Source organism: Sinohyriopsis cumingii, chromosome 8 (genome assembly GCF_028554795.1).
Source record: "Sinohyriopsis cumingii isolate HCF-2022 chromosome 8, ASM2855479v2, whole genome shotgun sequence".
In the NCBI taxonomy this organism is placed as follows: domain Eukaryota; kingdom Metazoa; phylum Mollusca; class Bivalvia; order Unionida; family Unionidae; genus Sinohyriopsis; species Sinohyriopsis cumingii.
This window is the reverse complement of record NC_142968.1, coordinates 102123459-102149361: the sequence shown is the minus strand read 5'-3', so window position 1 is coordinate 102149361 and position 25903 is coordinate 102123459. Positions and strand designations below refer to the sequence as shown.

Sequence of the window (25903 nt, the reverse complement as noted above, 5' to 3'; positions counted from 1 at the left end):
TATTCCATACTGGTGGCAAGAATGTCCAAATCTACATTACAAAAATGAAAACATTACCATCCATCTAGGAGTTGCAAATGTATGAAATCCTCTTGTTGGGTAGTTTTACTAACAGGCTTTACAGCAGGGCCTTCCATTAGATTTAAATGTGGCAGGTAAGTTGACAAAGTAGGGTGGGGGGTTGGGGGGACCTACCCCAATGGGGATAATTCATTTTTTTTTTAAAGTAGCATGGTGTAAAGTAAAAGTAGATGGGCTGATAAGGAATCCACTGAATTTACAGACTAAAGGTTCAGACATTTGTTTTTAAGAGAAAAATGAAAGAAGGAAACAATACAACAGATATTTTAATATGACTTTAATGTTTATTTTCTAGATTTAATTAAGATTATGAATCAGAATCAGTCTCCAACTCCACTGTAAAGTTTATCTATTACTTCTTCTGCTCAGGCACCTGCAAATTAAAACAAAATTGTAATGCTTAAATAAAGTCATATCATCTCAGCACTAGTTACATATGCAGAAGTCATGTTAATCAGCATTATAAAAATGTATGAAATTTTCTTCACTGCACTTGTGCTTCCCTTACTATCGTTAAGCCATGATACAAGATAACTTTGTACTTACTTGTCATTTCTGGCAAGTGGATGGTGCAATCAATTTGCACAAAGATGAATTTATTTCATCCAAATATTTCATGTGAATAAAAATTCCAAATGGAGGCACTTGTCCGATCAGACAAGATATATGCATACTGTAGTTAGCTGGACTCTAGCTCTGATAGTCCTGGGCAATAGGATAAGCTGATTTTGTTATCAGTTTAGAAATGCATCCGCTTTGCAAATACTATGCTTTAAAAGACGAAACTGAATCCAATATTGATGAAATAAGAGTCATTTGGATTACCTTGTTTTTTATCATTCTGCGTTGGTTGGGTGCATATTTGAGGGTCTCTGATATGGTCTCTTCCATTCCATTTGCCTTTGCTTTGCCATTAGTTTTCAAGCAGGCTTCTGCATGAGTAATACAATGTTTTAAAATAAGTTTCACAACAAAGGATGCATTGCATTTTTCTAAATGCCAGCAATAATCAATGGAATATTTTTAAAACATGTACTTTGAAATGTGTCTCAAGTTACTTTATCAATTCATTTAAAAATCTCTGGCAAGTCACATGAAAAACACAATTTAAATCAAGCCATACTTACTTATCAAAGACTTTCTCATTCACATCCTTTACCTCACACAATAAATATCAGCAACACCAACATTAAATTCACACAATCAGTACAAAACCTAGGTGTTACTCTGGACAGTACTCTCACATTGCACCAACATGTCATGAACATATGCAAGGCTGCGTATCTTGAGCTGAGACGCATCAGCTCCATTCTCAGATATCTTTCAGTTGATGCCACTAAAACACTTGTGTGTTCATTACTGCTTTCAAGACTGGACTATGGTAACTCAATTCTGTCTGGTTCATCTTAATATCTACTGCAGAGACTTCAAAAAGTTCAAAACATAGCTGCTTGGATCATACTTAGAGTACCACAATCAGAGCACACCTCCCCGCTGCTCTGTACCCAACACTGGCTATCCATTCGATCCAGAATCAAACACAACATTAGTTCTCTGTGCTACGTTTCACTGACAGACTCTAGTCCAACATACCTATCCGACCTCACCTATGTGTACACACAAGCAAGATACTTACACTCCTCTTCCGACAATCATATACTCATTATTCTCACTATGAAAACAAAGTCACATGGACAGCATTCTTTTGCATACCAGGGCCCAGCAACATGGAATGAATTGCCCACTGAACTTAGACACAAAGACGCAGTGATCCCATTCAAGAGTGCTCTCAAAACTACTTATTCTGACTACAAAAACAAACTTAATGACTTAATAATGTTAACTACCTTAAATATTCTCAGCATGTTTTTTATGTTTTCTAATTTCATGGTGTTTGTTTTTGTAATCATATTGTGTATGTTTTTATGTTGTCTAATGTTGCAAAGCGCTTAGAGCTTCTAAAGATTAGGCGCTATACAAAGTCCTCATTATTATTATTATTATATTTAGCTTGGATGAATATTTTTTAAATCAGTGGCCATAACTAAAAAATGGGATTTTGTTTTATGATCATAAAAGTATGTTGGACACCATCCATGATGTACAATGCTGTCTGACATTTCTATGCACCTAAGGTTTCCATCTCAAATATTAAAGCAAAATGCATACCGAATTTGACAGATTGATGAAAATAAAAAAAGCAATGCTTACCATTTGAAAAGAGGCAATTGTCACTAGAATATTCTATTCAAAATGATATTAATTTTGGACACAGGGGATACCACCCCCATGTTTTCCTGACTCGTGATATGTCGGCCTATTCTGTGCACAGCTTTAAAAGATGTAATGTTTATCCATCGAGCTATAGAAATGAAATACATTTACTGTAGACTGTTTCTGTCAGCAGTTAAGTTGAGTAATTAGGTCAGGTTTATAGCTAGTTTACAAAATTCAATGTAGAATGCCAATAAATGACAAGATATATTTTTGCAAACTAAAGTGATCTTGAAAAAAGATTAGTAAAGTTTAACATTTTATAAAAAATAAGCTATTATGTGGAAAAGAAACAACAATGAAATAGGATGCAATGTGTTTACGTCTAGTTTTGGAAGGTACCGTCATAATTGTACCGTAGTTTAATGGGTGGAAAGGCCATTGAAAGGTAAGGGCAGTGCGGAGACCATCGAGTATGTTCCAGAATAGCTGAATCTTTGTAGATACATAGATCCATTCGTAACTTCAGTCCGCAAGCGAAACACTGTACTTCGTATCCCAATCCTGACTCGGGTCCGAAGTAGACAAATCCTGTTCTAGCTAAAACATACGAAGAAGGTAATCCTTCCCTATCCGTAGGCCATTTTTGAAACGTGTCCAATCGACGGGCACAATCACAATAGTCAGGTAAGAAGACTGGAAAATGGTAGGGTTTGAACTTGGAGTTCTCACTGGATTTCTCACTCGATTCTTGCTGCGGCGAAGTCATCCTTCTGGTGGGTGGCTATCCTCTTACAACCAATGTTTTATACCGACATGTCCATACGGCAAAGTAAAGTGGGTGGGAAGCCGCACTCGCTTCTGCTACACGATTTGATAGACTTTTTCCAAGGGTCGACTGACGATGTGGTGTGTGGGTAAACGTACAATCTTGTTGGGTTGATAGGTGGTCACTTTCTCTAGACTGCAAGGCTTCTTTCAATATGCCAAAGTTGACCACTCGACTGGTACGATAATTCAGAGTAAGTCCTTTCACTTTACACTTCGTGTGCACTTCTCCTTGTTTGTCCCAGTATTCGTAGCCGTAATTTTTGGGACCACCACTAACGAAACTTAGAATCTTGTCATCGAGGTGCTTGTCTGTCCAGGCTCCTAAACGGTCTCCTTCGATGTCAGGGTGCTGTTGACTCGGGTGATCGATATAAATGCAACTGTCCATGTCAAAGTACAAGACACGTTCCCCTAACAGTTCTAAAGCTTCGTACAATTTTAAGCGAGCATGAGCTGTCATGTAAGCTGCAATGATGACATTTCCAAAGGGGTCATCTTCTACAAAGTTCAGATCTTCTTCGTAATTCACCAAGATCAAATCCTCACGAATGACGTCCACGTGTTTCATGAATTTGGCTTTGTCGTGAATCATCTGAAAGTAGCGGGAAGGTTCGGTCAAATACTCCGTCTTGGGTAAACACGGTCATTGTGCCATTTTACCCCACAAGCAATTTAACATCACTTTGGCAAACGATCACCTGCCTTCGTTTTTCTCAATGTGATTTAAAGTAATGCCTTCTTGTGCCCAGAATTTCTCTCTGAATGTCTTTTGGTCTTCGGGAGTGTGACACCAGGACAGATAGCCACTGGCTTCTTGCTCAGTTTCAAAAAGGCATCCACGTAGTCTGCGAAAATGCCTTTCTGCGTGGGGTCACCCTTGTGGAATTATTGTGTCTTGGGAAAGTGGCAAATTTCGTACACTTCTAACAGTTGGTATCCCATGTTCAGAGCTTTGAACAATTCTACGCTGACCCATGTCCCCGTCAAGGCCCGTTCTTCCTGGGTGTGATGACAAGGTTGATCTTGGTTGCACGTTTCAGCACAAGTACGGCACAAAGGAAACACAAGTTTGCCTTGGCAATGGCGAGGTAAGACGGGATGGTATAGGTTCGTGGGAGGCAAAACTTTGCACTTGATCAAGCCTTCGTATTGTCGAATGTTTTTTAGGTCGATGTGTTCGGTGAACAATTGTGGGTGCCCTGCAGGAAAGCAACAATATTTGCACACATAGGGATACAGTGAACACACGTCCAAGTATTTGATTTCTTCTCCTTTCTCTTCGTCAGCTTGGTACAGCAAACAGGTGGCATTGGTCCTTCCTCCGTACAAACTATTACTTGGGTTCAGGGGGTCCATGAACTGGTAACTTTCCATGAGGCGTTTAAACTCAGGATCGGTGTTCAAACGGTGATTGTATTTGTGTTCCCACATTTCCACCACTTGGTATCCTTCCTGTTCTAACTTTAGGCGTGGCTGACAAATGGCCTGGTACAAGTCTTCCATGGTTCGTTTTAAGAACTGATTTTTAGTGCCGCGGTCAGGGTAACAGATGGGACATCCGTGAAATAAGCAACCGTTAAACTCGTACATGATCTTGGGGTTTTCTAAGTCCCAGCCATTGACCGAATGCATTCCGATGATCTTTCGCCCTGTCCGTTGCGGGCATGCTGAATCCATTTGTCTTCCTTGTCGCACAAGTAATGCAACCAGCATGGGGCTTTGACCGAGTATTGACGTTTGATATAGTTGGTCGTTTGAGGACTGATGACAGCCACAGTGTTTTCAAGCATGAATCGTTGTCGGTAGACTAAGGAACACGCTTTGGCAATGGTGCAAGCCTCTTTTAAATGATCAACCCCTCCGTGTTCCATGAACAGTTCTCGAAATTTTCCACAGCATCGCCGTAAAATGTCCATGTCGGAACGACGATACTTTAGCATTTCTTCCTGAAAGTCGAAAGGGTCGGAGGCGTGAGCCTGGTACCAAGCGTAGAAAGTTTCTCGTTCAGTACGCATGTTGTCAGGGTCGTAATAGTGAGCCTGAGGCAAATGGGGTAGAACGGCGTGTTGATTGGCTTCTGTATTGAAAAAGTGTGGAAAGTACCCTTTAGCCATTTCTGTCATTCCAAACATTTTAGGCATTCGACTCAAAGGCATGGCTAAGTAGCTCATCGAATCTTTAAACTGCACTTGTCCCACTTGCATGAAAATGATTTTGGCTCCGTTCAAAGTGATTTTAGGACGCTCGATGCCACGTTCCGTATAACATCTCAAAAGAAACTGTCCATCGTATCCGGAGAAATTGTGAGCCATCACCGTGGCATGGTGATGACAATCTCCATAATAATGTTCGATGTCCTCTTGGCTCCACGTCTTGTCGATGGGGTCTAAGACCCATTGTGTGAAATCGGCTAGTGTGTTCAGTCCTTGAAAGATTTTTTCACGCCCTCCAGGAATCTTACTGCAGTGAGGGCAATAACTCAAGATAGGTTCTTGAATCACTTCTCGCACGCTCGATGAGCCACGCAGAAATTAGGAATGTGAATGCTGGTCTCTTGCATGCATTCGAAATCGAAAAAGATGAAATTGCCTTTCTTCTTCTTGTGACCATCCTCTTTCTCTGGTTGGGATTGGTATTTTTGTATGTTCCAAGTCCACAATGCAGTGACAAATGTGACATTTTTTCTTTCCTGAACATACGTGTGCCTTGGTACTGTTGATACATAGACCTTGTCCACACATTGGGCACAATCTCAGGAGTTGACAAGCACATTTCTTCTGTGAACCTTGCATCTTCAGATGTTGTTGGTAACAGGCAGGGCTGACAAATGTGCGCAGACAAGCAGGACAATGCACTGGTTCTTGCCCTTCGCTCAGACAGGGTTGAGAAGCCAAACATCCTGAGCATTTCGATCCACAATGTTTGTGTTGCTCTCGATTATTATAACCATCATAAGTCACATTTCTCACAGTAATATTTGTATCCCAGGAATCCAGTGATAGTGGTAATGGTATCGAAATGGTCATCGTGATGATAGAGGTGAATGTATTTTCCATCCTTAAAGTCTTTCCCTCGAAACAACAGAGACCCGCGCACTTCTTGAGGGTGCACTTTCAAGGTGTATCGTGGAGCTAGGGCATCTTGCAATTTTTGCATCTCAGGAATGCCACAGGATGTGTCTTTGGACAGGCATGCTTGTTGTAACAGAAGTTCTGCTTCATTTCGTTGTTTGGCTCGGTTCGATTTTCGAATGTTCTCCCAGGCTCTTTTCCATTCTACCGTGTCGTTCTTGTCGGCATAGGTTCATCCCACCACGATGGCTCGGGCTAAACACATGTGGTCTTGAAAATTGTTAATTTGGACAAGACTTGTTTTGGTAATGCGAAGGTTGTTGACCAATAAGGTCTTTCTGCATTGTCCGGTCCCTTGAGGAGGAGAGACGTGGGTCATGTCCAGCGTGGCTTTTCCATCGGTGATGTCAAACTGGTCATTAGATTGTTGCACGTGTTGAATCTTGTCCATGACTTTGGAAGTGGTCAATTCTGCAGGGCTGCTAAACTCGATCCAAACAGGGGATTTCAAGCCATCATGTTGTATGGAAAGTCTCAAGCGATCATCTTCTTTGGGTTGACATTGTCGCTTGAGTGTGGTGAGCAAAGAATCCCACATGTCGGTGATGAACCCTTTTGCTTTCTCTAACAGTACTTCAGACTTGAAATCTTTAAACTTCACTGTGTATTTGTAAGCCGTAGTTCTAAATTTTCTAGAGGGACGCTTTTCCGTCTCTCGAATGTCATAGTACTTTTCAGGGTTGACTAAGGGTGGTAAACTTTGTTTAGAGGGTTTGGATTCTGGTTCACTCATGTCCTCTTCAAAATCACTGGCATGAATTTGTGCCAAGACTTCAGCCCTAGTACGAGGCGATAGATCATGTTTCTGCCTCTTACTTTCTTCTTCTTTCTTCTCAAATGAATTGGATCATTTCATCTCGATAGCAAAAAGTCAAATGACTAAAGTTTAAACACCATGGATTAATTTATAGTCATAGCAGACCAGCGTATATAAAGGGTATGTGTCTTGTCCTTTCACTATTCATTTCACTCTCAAACTGAGCACAACAATGGAAGAGACTACCAAGATCGAACGTTTCATCAGAGCTTTGCGAGGGGTCATTAGAAAATTCTCTTCAGACCAGCCGAGGGACTACTCTCCTTCCTTTCAAGATAAAAGTCAAGATACTTGCTCTATCTGTCAGAAGAAAGGGCATTGGTCTTCAGAGTGTCCAGACCGTCAAAAAAAGAAAAAAAAGGGGTTAGAAGAGACAAAAGTCAAGATACCTGTTATTATTGTCAAGAAAAAGGACATTGGTCACCAGACTGCCCAAAAAAGAAACAAGAGGAGTCATAAGAAGTGAGGGATCCTTCAGAGGAAGAGGAAGAAGAAGAGGAAGAAAACAGACAGGTGAAGAAAAAGAAACAGGAGAAGAAAAGAAGGGAAGAAAGTGAAGAGGAAGAGGAGGAAAAGATTATGATGGTGAAGAAATTAAAAAAACAGAGAGTGAACAATGAGACAGAATAAGTCTATGAACTTTTTAAAGTGCTCTGTTGTGAATTGTGAATTGTAAATATTTATAAAAGAATAAATTAATTATAAAAGGTAAGTGTCTTTGGGTTTTGATTTTAAAATAAGAACCTACACTCACGCACACTCATACACAGACAGGTACTATTGGGTAAAATGGTTTTTATTAGTTATTGGCAATTGAAAGCCTATCTCTTTTCGAGAGACGTGGATGGCCCTGAAAAGGGCCTTTTTTGGTGTAAGGGGTGAGTTTAAACAATCAACTTTAACTGTCTTAAGCCTTTGCCATGGCCAAGGCCTACTTCTGGACTGCGTACTGTTGATGATGATTTCGTTGAAATCACTAAGGATGGTGCAGTAGGCGTAGTCACAGGGTTGGAGTGTTTAGCTTGGGAAGGTCGTATTCTCTTCGGCCGTAATAAAGAAGTCTGATACATCTGTTTCAGACTTCTTAACTAAAATGTCTAACAGTACCGTGACCGTTTGATTTTGACACCCTTGTTTCTTTGCTGCTGCGTCTTCTTCTTGTTGTTTTTTTCTTACCTCTTCTTCTTGCTGCTGTTGCTGTAGGAGAAAAGCTTGTTCCGCTTCCTTTTGCTGTTGTATAAATTTCTCCAATTCTTCTTTCTGTCTCTGTCTAAAATTTTCCATGTGCGGTAATGAAGGAGAAGGTGACGAAGGTTCAGGAACAAATTCTTGCAAGGTAAAAAAATCCACAAAATCCCAATTCACCTCTTCTGAAAGTAAGTCTGGGTTCCCTTGGGTAGTCTCCACCATCAGTGCACCCAAACTGATCGTTTTCTGAGTTTCCGTCATGTTGAAAAACTGTCGCTTAGATTGACTACGCACAGGCGCTAGCGAATCTATATAGACTATGTGACGTCACAGACTGCTCTCTTCGGATTGGACGTGGGCTGACTGAATTTTGTAACGCGTGTTTGGATTGGTCAACAAACTCAATCCGTTTCAATCCTTCCTCCCCCTATAAATAAGTACAGTTCACTGCATTCCTTCACCTGTTACTCAGCACCCCAACATGTGGACCGATGTACAATCTTCAACGCTTGTGTCTTCGATGATGTTCCGGACGGACATATCAATGTATGTCCGATCCAACTGGACAGTTATCCACAGGACAGACACCAGCCTGTGGATGCGAAGAATCTTATGTGGAGCATCAAGGATGCCTCAAAAGAGTCTTAATCTATGGTCCTGCAGTCAGGCACAGCCTAAGGTCAAGAAGAAGATGTCACAGATGCCCTTTATGTTAAGGGTATATTAACATAAAACCAAAGGCCCTTTTCAGGGCCATTCCTATCTCTCGAAAAGATCTTGACTTTCAATTGCCTACCCCTTTTTTTATTTTTTTGTTTAAAAAAATAATAAAAAAATAGAGACCCCTCCCTGTTTCAATTTTCGCCTGTTCCATTTTCATAGACCCATCAGGTCGGGACCTTATTAAAATAGGGTCCCGACCCTGTTCCATTTCCCCTAGTCCCAAGACAGTCCCACGATTTATTCCCCATGTTCAATTTCCCTTGTCCCTAGAGTGAATAGTTTTTTTTCTTTCTCCCATGTTAAATTCCCCTTGTCCCTAGAATGGATATTTTTTTTTTCTCCCATGTTAAATTACATAGTCCCCAGAGTGGATATACCCTTTTTAACATGGAAGTTCCCTAGTCCCTAGACCGTCCCTATTCACTACTACCATTGTCATTACCAGCCTGAAACCCAATTTAATGCCATTTGTATAAATTCATTTCAAATAAATATTATGATATAGTTGAAGTGTAAAGTCAAGCAAGTATTCTGTTTGCAGATTTTACATTTTAGATATTATAGTAAAGTCATATTTTCTCTTGTTTAGTAAACTTTATTGCAACTGGTTCCAAAATAGTAAATCTTATTTAATGTTCATTCACCAGAATAGGTATTAATACAATCCCGAATTAACTGTATGGTACTAAAATATACCCTGATCTTGTGTGAGATTGTAATATACAGAACTATACCTCAAGACAACAATAATATATTGAATTTATATTGTATCAAGACTGTCATGGTTATGAACTCCAACTTTATTCAGGTTTTTTCATAATAAATGATCATCTTGTGCTATGGTTGAAAAGAAATCAAAGTTCAGTTTAACTCCATTCTCTCCACATTTGTAAGTTGTTAAGAGGCATACTCATCCTCAGTGTTATAGTAAAATGTAATCTTATTTGGATCAATCTTGGTGGTGTAATATATGAATGGAGAAAGAATATTATCATCCAGATTAAAATATGTTTTATTCAGACTCTACTAAAATTTTTAGTTGGATATGGGTTACGGAGCCTGATGTGTACGAACAAGGCAATGTGTACCATGACCTTTTTAATTTAACATTTTAAACTCCTGCAGAAGAAAGAGATTTTTTAGATCCATTAATCTGTATTAACAAAAACATTTCTTCAGTATGATTTTCAATTACTTAGTATTGACAAAACTCATATTTTAAAGTTGTTGTTTTTTTGTGTTTGGTTTGGCCTTTTATGGTAAACCAACACAAGTAAGTTATTTAGTGCCAAGGCACTTTAAGTATAGTGCCTTGCCCAAGGACACACCATGGTAGCTAACCCAGGTTGGTCTGATGGTAGAATTTGAACCTACCTTATTTCACAGGTCCAGAAAGCTAACCACTGAGCCACTACAGCTCCCCATCTTATAGTGGAATGCTGGTATACTTTATGATCAAGAAGGATGGGTTGGGGTATGCATGTTGCATCTGAAAAAAGTGATGGAATTTTTGTTTACATAATATTTTAGTCATACAATATGAATCATTTTCTATAGATTTAAGATGTATCAGATCAAGTTAAGAAAAATCATATATTCTGTTTCCTGGGAATGTACTAAAATTCACTGTTATTGTTTGATTTTTTGGTAGTAAGCTTACTTGGTATTTTTTTCTTTTTAACTTGAATACCTAATTTGTTAACATCCTATTCTAAATCTTCAGAGTTCTGTCTATTAAGTGACAACTGTTGATACATGTAGGGAAGTTTTTGTTTATATCTTTTGATTTTTGTGATTCTGGAAGTTGCAGTATTTGTTGTTGTATTATAACCATTTCAGTAATTTAATGAATGCAGAGTATACTGCTCTATAAATGAAATTTAAGTGAAAATAATGTAAAAGTATGTTTCACTGCAAATATAAATTGTTTAAAATAATATATCATTTATCATATGACTATTCAATTGTGGTAACTAGTATTCCATCCAATATCTATATATTAAAATATGTCTTTTCATACAGCTGGTGATCATTTAGATACAAGTCCAATTGAACATAATCAAATTATCAATGCAGGTGTTTTTATTAGTAGTAGTATTGCAAGTATAAGTGTTAGTATTAAGATTTCATATACAGGTATGATAAGTGTATCATAATGTTTAAATGATGCTCCTTGTTACAACATAAAATATGTTCATTGAAACAAATGGTTCACTGGTAAATTGGCAGCAAAGGTCTTCACTGAATTATGTTGCATAAACTATTTTACAATAAAACATATATGATGCATCTCAATTATGATGAATGTGAGGAGGAGGATTAATAATAATGCAATTTAAGTTATCTTCATAACATAAGTTCTAGCAGATGTGTAATTTTTATGTGGTTCATCATCAGTTTGAAACTGGTCTGTGATTTCTGGATCTGGACATACCTGGTCCCCTGCTGTTGTGCTGCTATGGTCTTTACAGTTCATTAGGATATCAGTTACACTTGGTTTACATTTAGAACCCCATGGGATGGAATGCCCAGTTTGAAACTGAGAGAATGGTTAATTATCCATAATATAACTCCTGCAGTTATTATTAGGTTTGATATCAAGGTCTTTCTTTAAAAGCTTTTCAACTCAGGTTCTGTTCTACCATACAGATAAATAAAGTCAAATTCAAGGCTTTCAGATTTGTCCAGTTTGTTTCATGTGTTGCAGCAGACAGACTGTATATTGCCACTGTACCATATAAATATCAGTGCTTAGTCTGCTCTCAGTTGCTGTGGTTTGATTAGTTACAAGTGTCATCACATGTGACTAATTATTGACCAATGTAATGAAACTTGTATAATTAGAAGGCTGTATTTAAAAACTCTAAAGATCTTAAAAAGAAAATTGGATCGGGGTAAGTAAAACCTTTTACTTTGACCATTTGGCTAGAAAATAATTTTCAGTAAGTTTAAATTGGATAATAGTAATATAATAATTAATTACACAAATCAGAATAAAAGCTATTTGCATATCCCCTTACAGCTGTTGCTTTTTCATAGTACTAAGTAGAATAAAGTATAGTTAAGACAGATAAAGAAATATCCCGTCATATATACCTTACATCAAATAAAGAAACTCAAGATGGATAACAACAAAATTAATGTCACATCATCAAATAGTTATCTCAGCTGCCTGGTCAACCTAAAGGCAGATAAACTAAGGCAAACTTACTCCGAAGCAGTCTCATCCCCCCTAAGAGAAAAACGACAGATACAGTTCTTAACGCCAATTTTCAACTCGACCCCAACTGACTCGATGAGTAGACTCTACCTGTCACCAAGCGTAAACGAGAATGTGGACAATCTACCGAGTAACCGCAAAACTACATCCGACATGAGTACCCAAACTGAGGAACAATACTCAACAAGCACAAAAACAACCCAGACCACGCTGGTTAAAAACACTAGCAGCCAGGGGACTCAAACTGAGAACCTACTAGATGAAACAGAACGCCCTCACCCTACCACAAATAAAGCAGTCACACACGACTCAACAAAAGGTAAGAATAATAGGAAAACCAAATCCCAAATACCAGTTAGAAAGAATAAGGAACACACTAACTGTCAATACAAGACCCAGCAAGCCGGTTATGGACAACGAAACAAAGTCAGCTAAAGAGACAAACACCAGGGGAAAAAAGACCAGTCTGCAAAATATCCAAAACAAGAAACACCCCGCTGAACTGACTCTCTTCGTCAAGGGAGTAAATTCCAAAATAACGAAGTTAGCCTTTAAAACCATAGCATGGCAATTGAACAAACATCACCAAGGAGAATTCACGCTTAAAAGCACTAGAGACGACTTGCTGATAATCAAATGCACCACTGAACAACAGATTGCCAAATATATGGAAATTGAAAGAATAGGCCAAATAAATGTTCAGGTCACTAGACACAACAGAACAAAACAACACATAGACCCAAACCCCCCAAAAACACACAACAAAGGAGTCATATACGTATCAACTCAAAATAAAACCAATGAAATAGTAGACTACATAAGGAGTAAAGGACAGGAAGTAGAGAAAGCAATCCGCCTAAAAACAAGAAGGGGAAAGGATAGCACTGCAGTGGTACTCTTTTTTAAGGGCGCCACCCCAGAAACTATCAAAATAGCCGAAAAACTCGAGGCTAAAAAAATTTTGCTTTCAAAAACAAACCACGGTTCTGTGGCAACTGCAAAAATTGGGGGCATTACTCTAAGAGTTGCGGAAACCTATTCCGGTGCAATCAATGTGGTCTTCACCACCCAGACCGGAAAACATGTAGCGCCACCAATCAGCACTGCGCTAACTGTAGTGGTAACCACAAACCAAACCACGCAGAATGCCCCAGGGCTCTTAGAGAAGCCCTAATAGTCGAATATATGATCTCCCATGGGGTAAACTATAAGCAGGCCAAAACAAAAATCAGGATACCAAAAACAAAATAAATAGGTAGCACCCTCACTGGTAGGAAACACGCATAAAATGAAAACAACAGTAAATTAAACAAACTATTAAGACTTTTTGCACTAGAGATGGATTCCAGAGCAGAAATCAAAATATGGCAATGGAATGCACGCGGCCTTAGGGCCCACGCTGACCAACTAAATAACAAAATACTTGAACAGGAAAGAAAACCAGATGTTATATGCATACAGGACACCCACCTAAATGATACCTCACGTATCCCAAACATCATAGGCTACAACACCAAATACCTAAAGCATCGATCCCCCACAGCAAGAGGAGGGGGGTTAGCAACCTTTGTTAGAGATGGAATTACATCAGAAATGCATAAATTAACAGATAGTAGACCGCCCAATGACTTCGAAATACAGATAGTCAAAATAACCGCTCAAACTAAGCAGGTACTAATCGTTAACCTCTATGAAACAAATGAGCAGCGCAATTTAAGTGCAGACGAAACAATCAAAATGATTAAAGACTGTGGAGAATGGGTGGTAATATGCGGGGACTTCAATGCGCACAATGAACTATGGGGGAGTCAAAAGACGGACATTAAAGGAAAAATTGTAGAAAAATGGGCACAAAAATGCAACTTAGTTTTTCTAAACAACGGATAGATGACAGAACAGGCCACACATCAGCAATAGACCTATCTCTATGCACACCAAGATTAGCAGGCATTTCTGATTGGCAAGTTGATGAAAGCGACCCTATGGGAAGTGACCATTACCTTATAAATATAGAAATACAAATTAGAATACCTCAAAATAAAGCGTCCTTCACACCAAGATGGAAATACGAACAGGCCAACTGGATTACGTTCAAACAGATAGGTGACTCAATCGACCCAGAAACCATATATCACCGGGACATTGACACCTTTAATGACAAATTAATAGAAACCATTAACACAATGGCCCAAGAAACAATTCCTAAAACTAAAGGAGTAGCACCCAAACCCACGGTGCCCTGGTGGAATAATGAATGTAAAATAGCAATTAAAGAGAAAAAAAGAGCTCTAAACAAATTCAAAAGAACTAAAAATAATAGGGACTTTAACTACTACAAGGAAAAGGAAAAAACTGCCAAACAAACTATTATGATAGCTAAACAAAACTCATGGAGAGAATTCTGCTCAAAACTAGATATTAACACAAAATCGAAGGAGGTGTGGCAAAGAATTAAAAAAATGAGAGGCAAAACTAAATCAATAACCCCCAACATACCTGGACAAAACAACAAACATAAGGCAGAATTATTCGCAAACTATTTCGCCAACATGTGTAGCAATACCAACTTAGAGGATAAGTTTAAAAATCATAAAAGGCAATTTGAGGAAAGCAACTCTGACAACATAAAGGAAGCAGGAAATAATGACGGCCCACTAAACCTTCCGTTTACAGAAGCCGAATGGAGAAAGGCCCTCGCCGGCAAAAAGACCACATCCCCCGGGGAGGACACTTTGGGGTATGAAATGTACAAGAACCTACCCAAAAAACTTGTCACAATTGCACTTAACCTCATTAATAAAATATGGGAAACCGGTACCATACCTATAAGATGGAAAAAGGCAGTAGTGGTCCCGATTCTTAAGCCTGGAAAACCCTCAAGCGATATAAAATCATACAGGCCCATATCACTAACAGACAATATATGTAAAATAATGGAAATTATGGTAAACAACAGGCTGAAATACCATTTAGAAAGCAAAGGACTACTAGCTAATACACAGAGCGGGTTTCGCAACTACCGAAGCACAATAGACCAACTCATGAGACTAGAAACCGCTGTCAAATTAGCATCTAGAGAAAAATTTTAAAAATCCAGATATGTTACAGCCATCTTCTTAGACATGGAAAAAGCATATGATCTAATGTGGACTAAGGGACTGATAAGTAAACTTAAACCATACGGAATAACTGGCAATATATACAAATTTATTGCTAACTTCCTAACCGATAGAAAGATACAAGTCAGACTAGGACAAGACTACTCCGAACGATACAAACTGGAAAATGGCACGCCACAATGAAGCGTAATCAGCCCAACTTTATTTAATATAATGATAAACGACCTGGAAACAGCGGTAAAACCCAACCACCTTGACTTATCCCAATTCGCCGATGACAGCGCCGTATGGAAAACTGGCAACCCGGCCAGCAGAGAAACGACCAAGCACTTACAAAAAGGACTAAACGATATAGGAAATTGGACAGATAAATGGGGATTTAAATTGTCACCTCTAAAAACAGTAGGCATAGTTTCCAATCCGGGAGGTGGCCACCCCCCACCCACTCCAAACTTAACCCTAAAGGGGGTACCCATCAAATTCGAAAAACAAGCAACACTCCTAGGTATGGTATTCGACCACGAACTCACGTGGGCAGCTCATATCCATGAACTCGTAAACGAAGTGCAAACGAGACATCAACCTCCACAGAAACCTCAGAGGGGTGAATTGGGGGGTTGATCAAAAAACACTCGTTACCCTATATAAAGCACTTATAAGAGCAAAATTGGACTACGGTTGCCAGGTATATGGAGCGGCGAACGCCACGTTACTAAAGAAACTAGACACAGTCCAATCAAAAGCGCTAAGGGTATGCACGGCGTCCTAAATGGTACCCCACACAAGATATCTTAATAACACTGGTCAACAGTGAAATCATTACTGACTTGAAAAGGCCCTAATCTGTAGTATTTTGGTGTGCCGAACACGAATATAACCGTGAAAAAATTTGTATTGGCTCTCGTTTGAAGATATTCATATACCTCATTTTCTATGTTTCACTGTGTAAATTTCTCCAGTAGGACTGCAGCAACATCCGGAATAATGATGTAACATTGCATAATACCATCATGCTCACATCATCCACAGTTGATTGCATCATTTTCTGATGCAATGCAATACTAATGCCATGCGGCTGCTGAAGTAAGTTGACGTCAGCAGTGTACTATACATGTGTAGGCCTATTATACTAATGCCAGGCGGCTGCTGAAGCTGACGTAAGCAGTGTACTATATAAAGCCCAATCAGATAGGTTCAGCATTTAAAATATTTTAGACGTTGTGCGAGACAGTTCAAGCTACTGTTACATAAAACTTATTATTTTATCCATTTACGTACAATAAAGAACAGTAATGCCTCGAAAGTGTGTTAATACCGCGGACAATTTTTGCTATATTTGTGGGGAAGTGACATTTGCCAACCAGAAGAAAAGTATCAATTCTCAAGTGAAGAAGGCATATCATCTTTACTTCGGATGCAAGGTTGGTGACCAAGACAAGCCTTGGGCTCCGCATATATGCTGTGCTACATGTACAACACAGCTTTCACAGTGGTTGAATTGCAAAGGTCATCAATGCCGTTTGCAGTCCCAATGGTGTGGAGAGAGCCAAGCAACCACCTAAATGACTGTTACTTCTGCTTGGTTCCTCCTCTTTCCGGCAGAATAACGAAGCGAAAGAAGTCGAGAATAGTCTACCCAAACATTCCGTCTGCATTGAGACCAGTTCCACATGGTGAGGGACTTCCTATTCCAGAACCTCCAGCAGAATATTCTCTTGATTCATCTGACGAAGACAAAGGTGAGTCGACCTGTTCTTCTCCTGGTCCATCAGCATGCAGTGATCCAGATTTTCACTGTGGTGCATCATCAACCCCACACAGAATAACACAGGAAGAACTAAATGACCTGATTCGTGATTTTGACTTATCAAAGAACAAGGCAGAATTGCTAGGATCAAGACTCCAACAATGGAATCTTCTAGAAGAAGATGTCACAATTACTGCATATCGAAAGCGCCACCAGCATTTGGAGCCTTTCTTCAGAAAGGAAAGTAATCTGATATTCTGTTCCGATATTGAGGGCCTCATGAATGCTTTAAAAATCACTCATGACCCACAAGAATGGAGACTAATTTGTGGACTCTTCGAAACTGAGTCTCAAGGCTGTGCTTTTGCACAATGGAAACATTCTTCCATCTATTCCAGTAGCGTATGCTGTCCACATGAAAGAGACATACGATAACTTAAGGCAGCTACTGAATTCCATTGAGTATAACAAGTACAGCTGGCACCTCTGTGGTGATTTGAAGGTAGTTGCCCTTTTAATGGGACTGCAGCAAGGATATACAAAATACATGTGTTTCTTATGCGAGTGGGATAGCCGAGCAAGGGAAATGCACTACATGAGGAAGGAATGGACTCACAGGCAGAATGTAGCCATTGGAGAGAAGAATATCCAACACCCAGCTCTGGTTGAGGCTCAGAAAATCTTGCTACCACCCCTTCACATCAAACTAGGTTTGATGAAGAACTTCGTGAAAGCCATTGACCGGACTTTGCCAGCATTCCGATACCTGCATGAAAAATTCCCTCGACTCAGCGAAGCAAAGATTAAAGAGGGAGTTTTTGTGGGTCCTCAGATTCGAGAGCTTTCAAAGATGACCGGTTCAACAACTTGCTGGAAGGTGACGCGAAACAAGCATGGAATGCTTTTCGCCTAGTTTCTATAAACTTCCTCGGAAATGTTAGGGCAGAAAACTATAAGGAACTAGTAGAAGACATGTTGATGAAGTATAAGAAACTTGGCTGCAATATGTCTCTAAAGATTCACTTCCTTCATTCCCATTTGGATTTCTTTCCTAGCAACTGTGGTATTGTTAGTGATGAACACGGCGAACGTTTTCATCAAGATATCGCAACAATGGAACAAAGATACCAGGGAAAATGGTCCACTACAATGCTGGCTGACTACTGCTGGACACTCCTCAGAGATGCTCCCGAACAGCTGTACAAGAGACAGGCAAAGAAATCTAAGATGTAGTCAATGACTTGATTTTTTATAGGTAGGCTATTACAATTGACCTTTTACTATTGGAATGCATTTCGTTATGTAAACATTAATTTCTTGCAGATTACAAAAAAACTAGAGCCAATTTTGCAATTTGACTGTCATATTCGTGTTCAGCACATAAAAATTGATAAGAATTGACTAATTTTATTTCAGTAACATGACTTTTGTAAAAATTTGTTGTCCAGTGTAATAGTAGGAGAACCCCCGCTAGACCTAAGGCGGAAGGAATTGATGCTGCGATACTCTACTCGAATATCAATACACCAACCCAACCACCTCACGCTACAAGCCCTCTTAGCATGCGACAAACCATTCGATACAAAAGGAAAAAATAAAAAAATACCTAGTGGGAAAATAATTATAGAATTAAAAAGGAAATTTCAAATCGCAAATATCAACCCAGAAAAAATAAGGTACTACCCAGACCCCCCGTGGACCTGTCCCACACCACAAATAGATCTTAGCTTACATAAACTAGGACAAAAACAAAATGACCCGATAGGACTAAGAGCATCAATACTAACGTACATTGACAACAAATACGAGACATACACGCAAATCTTCGCAGATGGATCAAAAACCAAAAATCCAAATAAAACTGCAGCAGGGATAGTGATCCCAAAATTAGATGTCACCGTTGGAAAAAGACTCCCAGACCAATGCGCTATATACACGTTGAATTCATGGCAATACTAATGGCATTAACATACGTCAAAACATACCCCACAACTAAGGCAGTCATTCTAAGCGACTCTTACAGTGTACTACAATCGTTAGCAACGGACCAATCCAAGAGCAGACCTAATATGATTAATCATGCAAGATCACTACTTAAAGAGATTGAAAAAAACAACAAACACGTTGAATTCGTATGGATACCCTCTCACATCCATAATCCCAGGCAATGACAAAGCAGATGCAGAAGCAAAAAACGCCACAAACGAACCAAAAGCCCAAAATATAGCATACAGCGTCACTGAAATCAATAACATGGGACAAGATCAATGACATGTGGCAAGAGCTATGGGAAAAATCGGATGCAAACAGTCTAATACACACGATGATGAAAAAAGTAAGTAGAAAAGTCGAAAGTCCGACCTTCAAAAATCCATACGATATAACAATAATAAATAGAATAAGAACAGGTAAAACACTAATGGCAGATGCGCAGGGAAACACATAAAAAGGGGACCAACCGAAAACTGCCCCTACTGCCCAACTCCAGAAACAATCGCACACTTAATAAATATATGCCCCAAATACAACCAGGAAAGGGCCGAACTAAAATCTCAACAGGAACAAATAGGAGAACGGTGGACATACCCGGAGTTACTTGTGGCAAAAAACAATAACATAGGAATGACCTATAATAACATCATGACATTCATTAACAAAATAGGCAAAAGGGGACAAATCTAAACCGAATGAAGGGTTGGGTATAAAGAGAGACCATGTAAAGAAATTAAAACCAATAAACCTAAAAGATCGAACCAAAAAAGAAAAAAACCAATCAAAATATTACAAATCACTGTTTGGGAATTGTGACGGCCGGCTCGGGCTAGTGGGTTCACAGACTGACACCGCCGCTCATAACCCGAACAATAAAAACCAGATAAGGACGAATATTACAAAATCACTGTTTTGGAATTATAATGGCATGCTAGGCCCCGTAGGTTCAAAAAAAAAAAAAAAAATATAAAAAAATAAAAATAAAAAAATATACATTAAAATAAATCACAAATAGCTAAGCTAAACAAAAATAACAGGTAAATAGCCAAGTGGTCAAAGTGAAGGGAAACAAAGGCAATCAAACCACCTCCCTCGAAGAAAACATCTCACGGCGAACATGGCAGTATCAAAAGGACGAGAAGACCAAAACAGAAACGGACACGGGATAAGGCAGAAAGAGCTGAAATAAAGAAGAGCAGGAAAAGGCACAGAATGAAGTTAAACGTCCTAAGGCAGTAAAAGAAGAAAGAACAGGACACTTGCAGACCTTGGGGAATGAAGGCAGAAACAATGAAAAGAGTATGCCTCAAATAATCAAACCACCCCCACCCCCCAGTATGAAAAGAATTGCCTTCCCGAAATCAAACAAAATAAATAAGGCCACCCCCCCCCACATCTACTTATAAGTGTGAATGAGAAAGTGAGCGTGAATGTGTGTTGTCGGGATATGTGGGAAAAGCAGAAAAACGAACAAAAATGTCTATAGCCATCACACAAATATAGCATACACACTCCCTACCCACCTTTTTTTTCTTTTCTTTTCTTTTTTTTTTTCTTTTTTACAAACAAATTTTACCACATAGGGCTTTCATTCTGACCCACGAAAGCCCTCTTTTGACCAACAACTTACTGGCCCTGAAACACACTGATTGGTTTAAAGCCACACGTACGAAATACTTAACCAAATTGAGATCTCCAAAACAAAATAAAGGGCTACTAAAAGCCTACTAGATGTGAAAAAATTTCCGGAAAATTCAAGTACGCAAAGTACACAAAATTTAATAGACCTTACAAAAGATAGGAAAATTCACAACTCAGGAATATCTGAAGCGTATGTGACAATCACATGTTTGGCAAGATAGTACAGGAATAGCCCAATAAATATAGGGAACTGGGCATTGATTGCAATGAAAATTTAATAATACTGCTGCTGGTGTGCTTCGGTTACTGCCTGAAATGAGAGAGGAAGGAGATGCAGGATGCAGAAACAGACCACCAACGGAGTACAACGATGGAGAAGGTTGCAGCGACGAGAGCCTGGGCGGGACCTTTTGGGGCACCTGGGCTTCGGCTTGCTTGCTTGGGGGCATTGTATAAGTTAATCGCTAAATTCAAAAAGTACACAAACGTGTACAAACTAAACAGTCGCACATACCGAAAGGTGCACGTGACTTTAATCCAATGAATGAATGAAATGTGTGCTAGAGGGTAGGGTTAGCAGTTATACTCCAATTATGTTTGTGATGAGCAAAAGCAGCTGCACAAATTTGAGCTTTTAGTTTGGTTCTGGTAGGGTCAAAGGATGCAGGTACATTTTACATTAATTTTTTACTAGAAATAGCTATTTTCAATATTTTTCTGTGACAAGGCAACTAAAAGAATCAGTATGTGCCTTATGCATGAATAAAGTTCACTAGTACTATAACAAATTAGCATACTTTTCATCACCCCTCTACCATCAAGATTTTTTTATATTTACCTCTGAGGCAGACACAAATAAAAGTCGGCAGCTCATTTGCAGACTAAGTTACGCATATGATCTCCAATGCTCATCTAACTGTGACAGGCAGTCACCAACAAGCCAACCTATTTCCATGCCTAACTCAAAGTAAATCTGAACCACATTATAGATTTAGCTTATGTGTAAATTTATAAATGCTAGGCTTGTGATAATTAGGTTCATGCCTTCTACCTTAAAAATTAGAGGGATGTCAAAATATGAAACTATCCAGTGAGACCTATGATGTTAATTTTAATCCCTATGGGATTTGTGACATAAAAAACCCAAATGCTTTATGTATTAAAAGGTAACTAATGGGGGCAGGATCTGCAGTGAATCAATGGTTAGTATGCTAGACTCCTGATAAAAATGTTTGTGTTAAAATCCTGTTATCAAGTCAACCAGGTTACCTACTGCAATGTACCCTTGCCTTACTCCAATTCCCTCAGTACTCAGTAAACAACTAGTGTTGCTGTACATAACAAAACCAGTCCATATTGATTTTACATATTTTACTAAATCCTGACAAAAATAATTCTCTAAATAAAGAATGATTAATATGTGATGGTCTCGCATGTAATCAAACTCTTCCAAGCTTTTAATGATATGAACCGATTTATCAATGTTTATCAAATTTGCATGAAAAACTATTTCTTATTTGTCATCAAATATGTTCAATGTTTTGATCATATAAGCATTTCTGCTACATTAAATCAAAATAATCTTTTTGTCAGAAATAGAGCCCTTATAGTATTTTCAAGGTCAACCAATCAGATGCAGAATTTGAGTTTAATATGAATGAATATTTTTTTTACAAAATTGCTCTTTTGCTATATCTTGATGAGATAATTCTATTCACCAAGTCTGATGAAATTAATGAGAAATAGTTTTAAGAGCAGTAGCAAGAATGGCTAGTGAGATGTAGAACCACCACATTATATGCATAGATTTTGCTTATAGCCTCAGACATACAAGCAAATAATTAAACAAGTCAGATCTAAATTGGATCATAAACACTGTTGTGCAAATCATAAGAAACTCTGCCAATCAGATGCAAGGTCACTTCACTACCATACCTTTATCACACTCATAATAAGCATCATTGTGAAACTTGACTCTATAAGCCCAATGGCCAAGCATGATCAAACTTGAATCAGCAGTAGTGGTTATAACCTCATGTATTTGTATGCATCTTCACTTCTTCAATCTAGATCTCATTTATATAAGCATGTATTCTACGTTTAGTAAAAACTGCACTACATGTATAAATATTGCATGCGGTGGTAACATACTCAGATGAAAGATCACCTTATTATTATTAATGGTTAACACTCATCAAACTTCAAGGACAACTTAATGATTTTAGCCTATATTGTGGAAGTATGGCTTTTAGGCTGGTTAAAAAACTCAACTAATCTTATACATGATCACATGTATATACTTGGATTTTCCTCATTATTAGATTTATCCAAGATGTTGATTTAAGCCCAAAACCAAGTTTTATATAAACAAATTGATCAGAACTATGGACTCCAAAGTAGCTAATTTCTTACTGTTGAAAGACAGAAGGGGATGTGAAATAAATAACACACTCTGGACCATTACATAAACCCACTTAGCCTTTTGACCAGTTGAGATAAAATATCAACAATAATGTTAAATAAGATTGATAAATTATGTTTTCTCACATTACCTCTAGCCCTTTTCAACATGGATGGTATTTTTCTTCCACATATGTCAATCTTAATTAGTGGCCCTTTCCCATCATGAATGTTGTAGGTGAAACTCTCAGAATTAGGCTTTTTAATTTATATCTGTAGAAGAAAAAAACTATTGGTCTGCATATATCAATGTCACCATTTCTGTATTAGATTAAAATACCATATGTGTGTGTGTGTGTGTGTGTGTTAATTTTAGAATTTAAGCAAACTTGTCTCCATGTGTTTATTTTAAAACTGATGATGATAACACATAACAGGTTCAATGGATAAAATGTTATTTCTTACTTCTTACAACTGCTCATTATATCTGAATTTACATTCAATGTTTGTTTTAATTAACATATTTGGGATATTGGGCAAATTATTTATTTTGTAGTTTATCATTATATCATTTACCAGTCTTTTATCATTCAAATATGTAATATAGTACCATTATACTGACTTCATATTCTATATGATATCCCAGCAATACATATTAAGCAGATAAGTGCAAATAAAAATGTTCAGAATGTAAAATTTACTCCAAGCTCAAAGAAGATCAGCAAAAGATAATATCCAACAAATTACCAAACAAAAAGCGAAGTTAACGCAGTTACCTTTATTATGATGTCTCCAACACCAACGGTACTGTACAGCTACGTCTTCTGAGTTTTACCGTCATCTTGTCTTTCAAACCAGAATTAATTTCTTGAGCTCTTACAAAATGAAGAAACTTTTAAATACTATAATTTACGCAGCTTCTTTACATGCCATCAGATAAATTATGGCACAGTGTTATGTCTGTCAGCAAAACGCAACTTCACATTTGGACGGCGCGCTGTGTGGGCATCGCCGACACAGCAACTGACATGAATTCTCTATTAGCAGACAATGATTCGGAATAAATCCTTCGCAAATCTAACATTCTCGATTTTTCATAGTTCCACTTTTCATTGTTGCATCTGTTTGATTGTACAATTGCTAATGATGTTCAATGAATCAACTTCAATTCATCTGCTGTCTGAAATCCCGGTTCAGTTGGTATTTTCTTCCGCGCATGATGCCGTGTAAATAAAAGATACGGTCGACATTCAAAGTGGTTTAGGTTAATTTATTATTTTTCTTTATTAAGGTCATTTGCAGAAAGTGTTTCGCTAGGGTGAGAAAAAAAAATATAACAAAAGAAAACTTTCTTTTCCAACGCTAATACTGTATATATTTCAATTTGTGATTGATGCTATAAATAAAAAAAAATGATAATAAAGCATTTTAGCCCGTGGCTTCGGCACGGCACTCGTTTTGTGGGTTTTTTAAAATGTTGTTAGTGTTGTTTTGGGGTTGTTTTTTGTGTGTGTACCACACTAAAAAACATACCAGGTATTAGGCCTAACGTAGGAAAAGAAATTATCCTCTATTTATTACTATTCTTACTGTCAAATGACGCAAAAGTGATCAAATTGCTATTAAGATTTTGTTTTGTATAACACTTACCGCTCGTTTTCGTCGAGATAAAGCAGCCACTTCAAAATGATTATAAAATCTGTGACAGATGAAAAACGTGGTTTAAATAATTCGTAATCGCCTGCCTTAAAATACTGTAGGAATTTGCTAATGTATTTCATGGCCCTCGTTTGAATAGATACCAACGATCATGTATATCGACCAAATTTTGTATATTCCTGCCCACAATCATGTATTTTGTATTAAACCGTATATTACACGAGCGCTCTGTGGCAAACTCGGGGGGGGGGGGGGGGGGGGGGGGTCTCTATTATACCCAGAGGCGTAGCTATGATATTTTGCGCCCGGGGACGAACTATAAAATTGGCGCCCCAGCCCCCTCCCCGTTTAATCACATTTTTGAATATTACCCTTGTTTACTTATTATAATGTAACGTTGTAAGCCTCATTTTGGCGCCCCTGTACCTTGGCGCCCGGGGACATATGTACTCCCCTTCCCCCCCCCCCCCCCCCCCCCCCCCCCCAGCTACGCCTCTGATTATACCTGCTGTATCAGTTGAGAAATATATTGAACAGATCAGGCCCCAATACTCTCGCTCTGAAAAACATTAAAATAATTATATGCAGAATATCGGTAGGTCTCCCTCTTGCCAAAAATGTCAGCACCATATATATTTTGCAAGTAATGTAATGGGTATAATAACACACACACACACACACACTTTTTTTGGGGGGGGGCAACGGACAGATGCCCCCATTTCCCAAAAAAATAAAAAGTATTTCATATTTGTGTATTTCCCCCTCAGATGTGTTCTACGTTTTATTAAAACAAAATTTTATATAAAAAATTTAGTTTTTAGAATTTTTGATGGGGTATTTATGTTTCCATAGTGTTATCTAAAGGGTTGTTCGTCCGAGTCTGGTTTCCCTCACCTTGCTCGAAGTTCATTCCCTTGAAATGTTTTGTAACCTTTGCTATATGTCGCCTAGGTCTCAGTGTTTGCTATATGTAATGGTGTTATATTGTGTGTATGCTATATTTTCTTTATGTTTGAGACAGCAAGTATAGATCAAATATCTTTCCCAGTTGTATTTCTTCCTTTATGATGTTATATTGTATCTTTTAATTTGTTTTATGGTTTTCTAATTTTGACGATGGAATGGTGTACTATTTAGATT

At 38.3% G+C, this 25903-nt stretch overlaps 1 long non-coding RNA gene across 1 annotated transcript; it reads right to left on the bottom strand.

The window, feature by feature from the left end:
- Positions 1-343: 343 nt before the first annotated feature.
- Positions 344-25013, bottom strand: LOC149794259 (uncharacterized). The gene is made up of 5 exons (XR_016422617.1): positions 23881-25013; positions 23257-23377; positions 10360-10474; positions 907-1013; positions 344-454 (listed from the first exon to the last, which is right to left on the bottom strand). It is a non-coding gene; the product is annotated as an uncharacterized LOC149794259 (long non-coding RNA).
- Between the last annotated feature and the right edge of the window lie 890 nt (positions 25014-25903).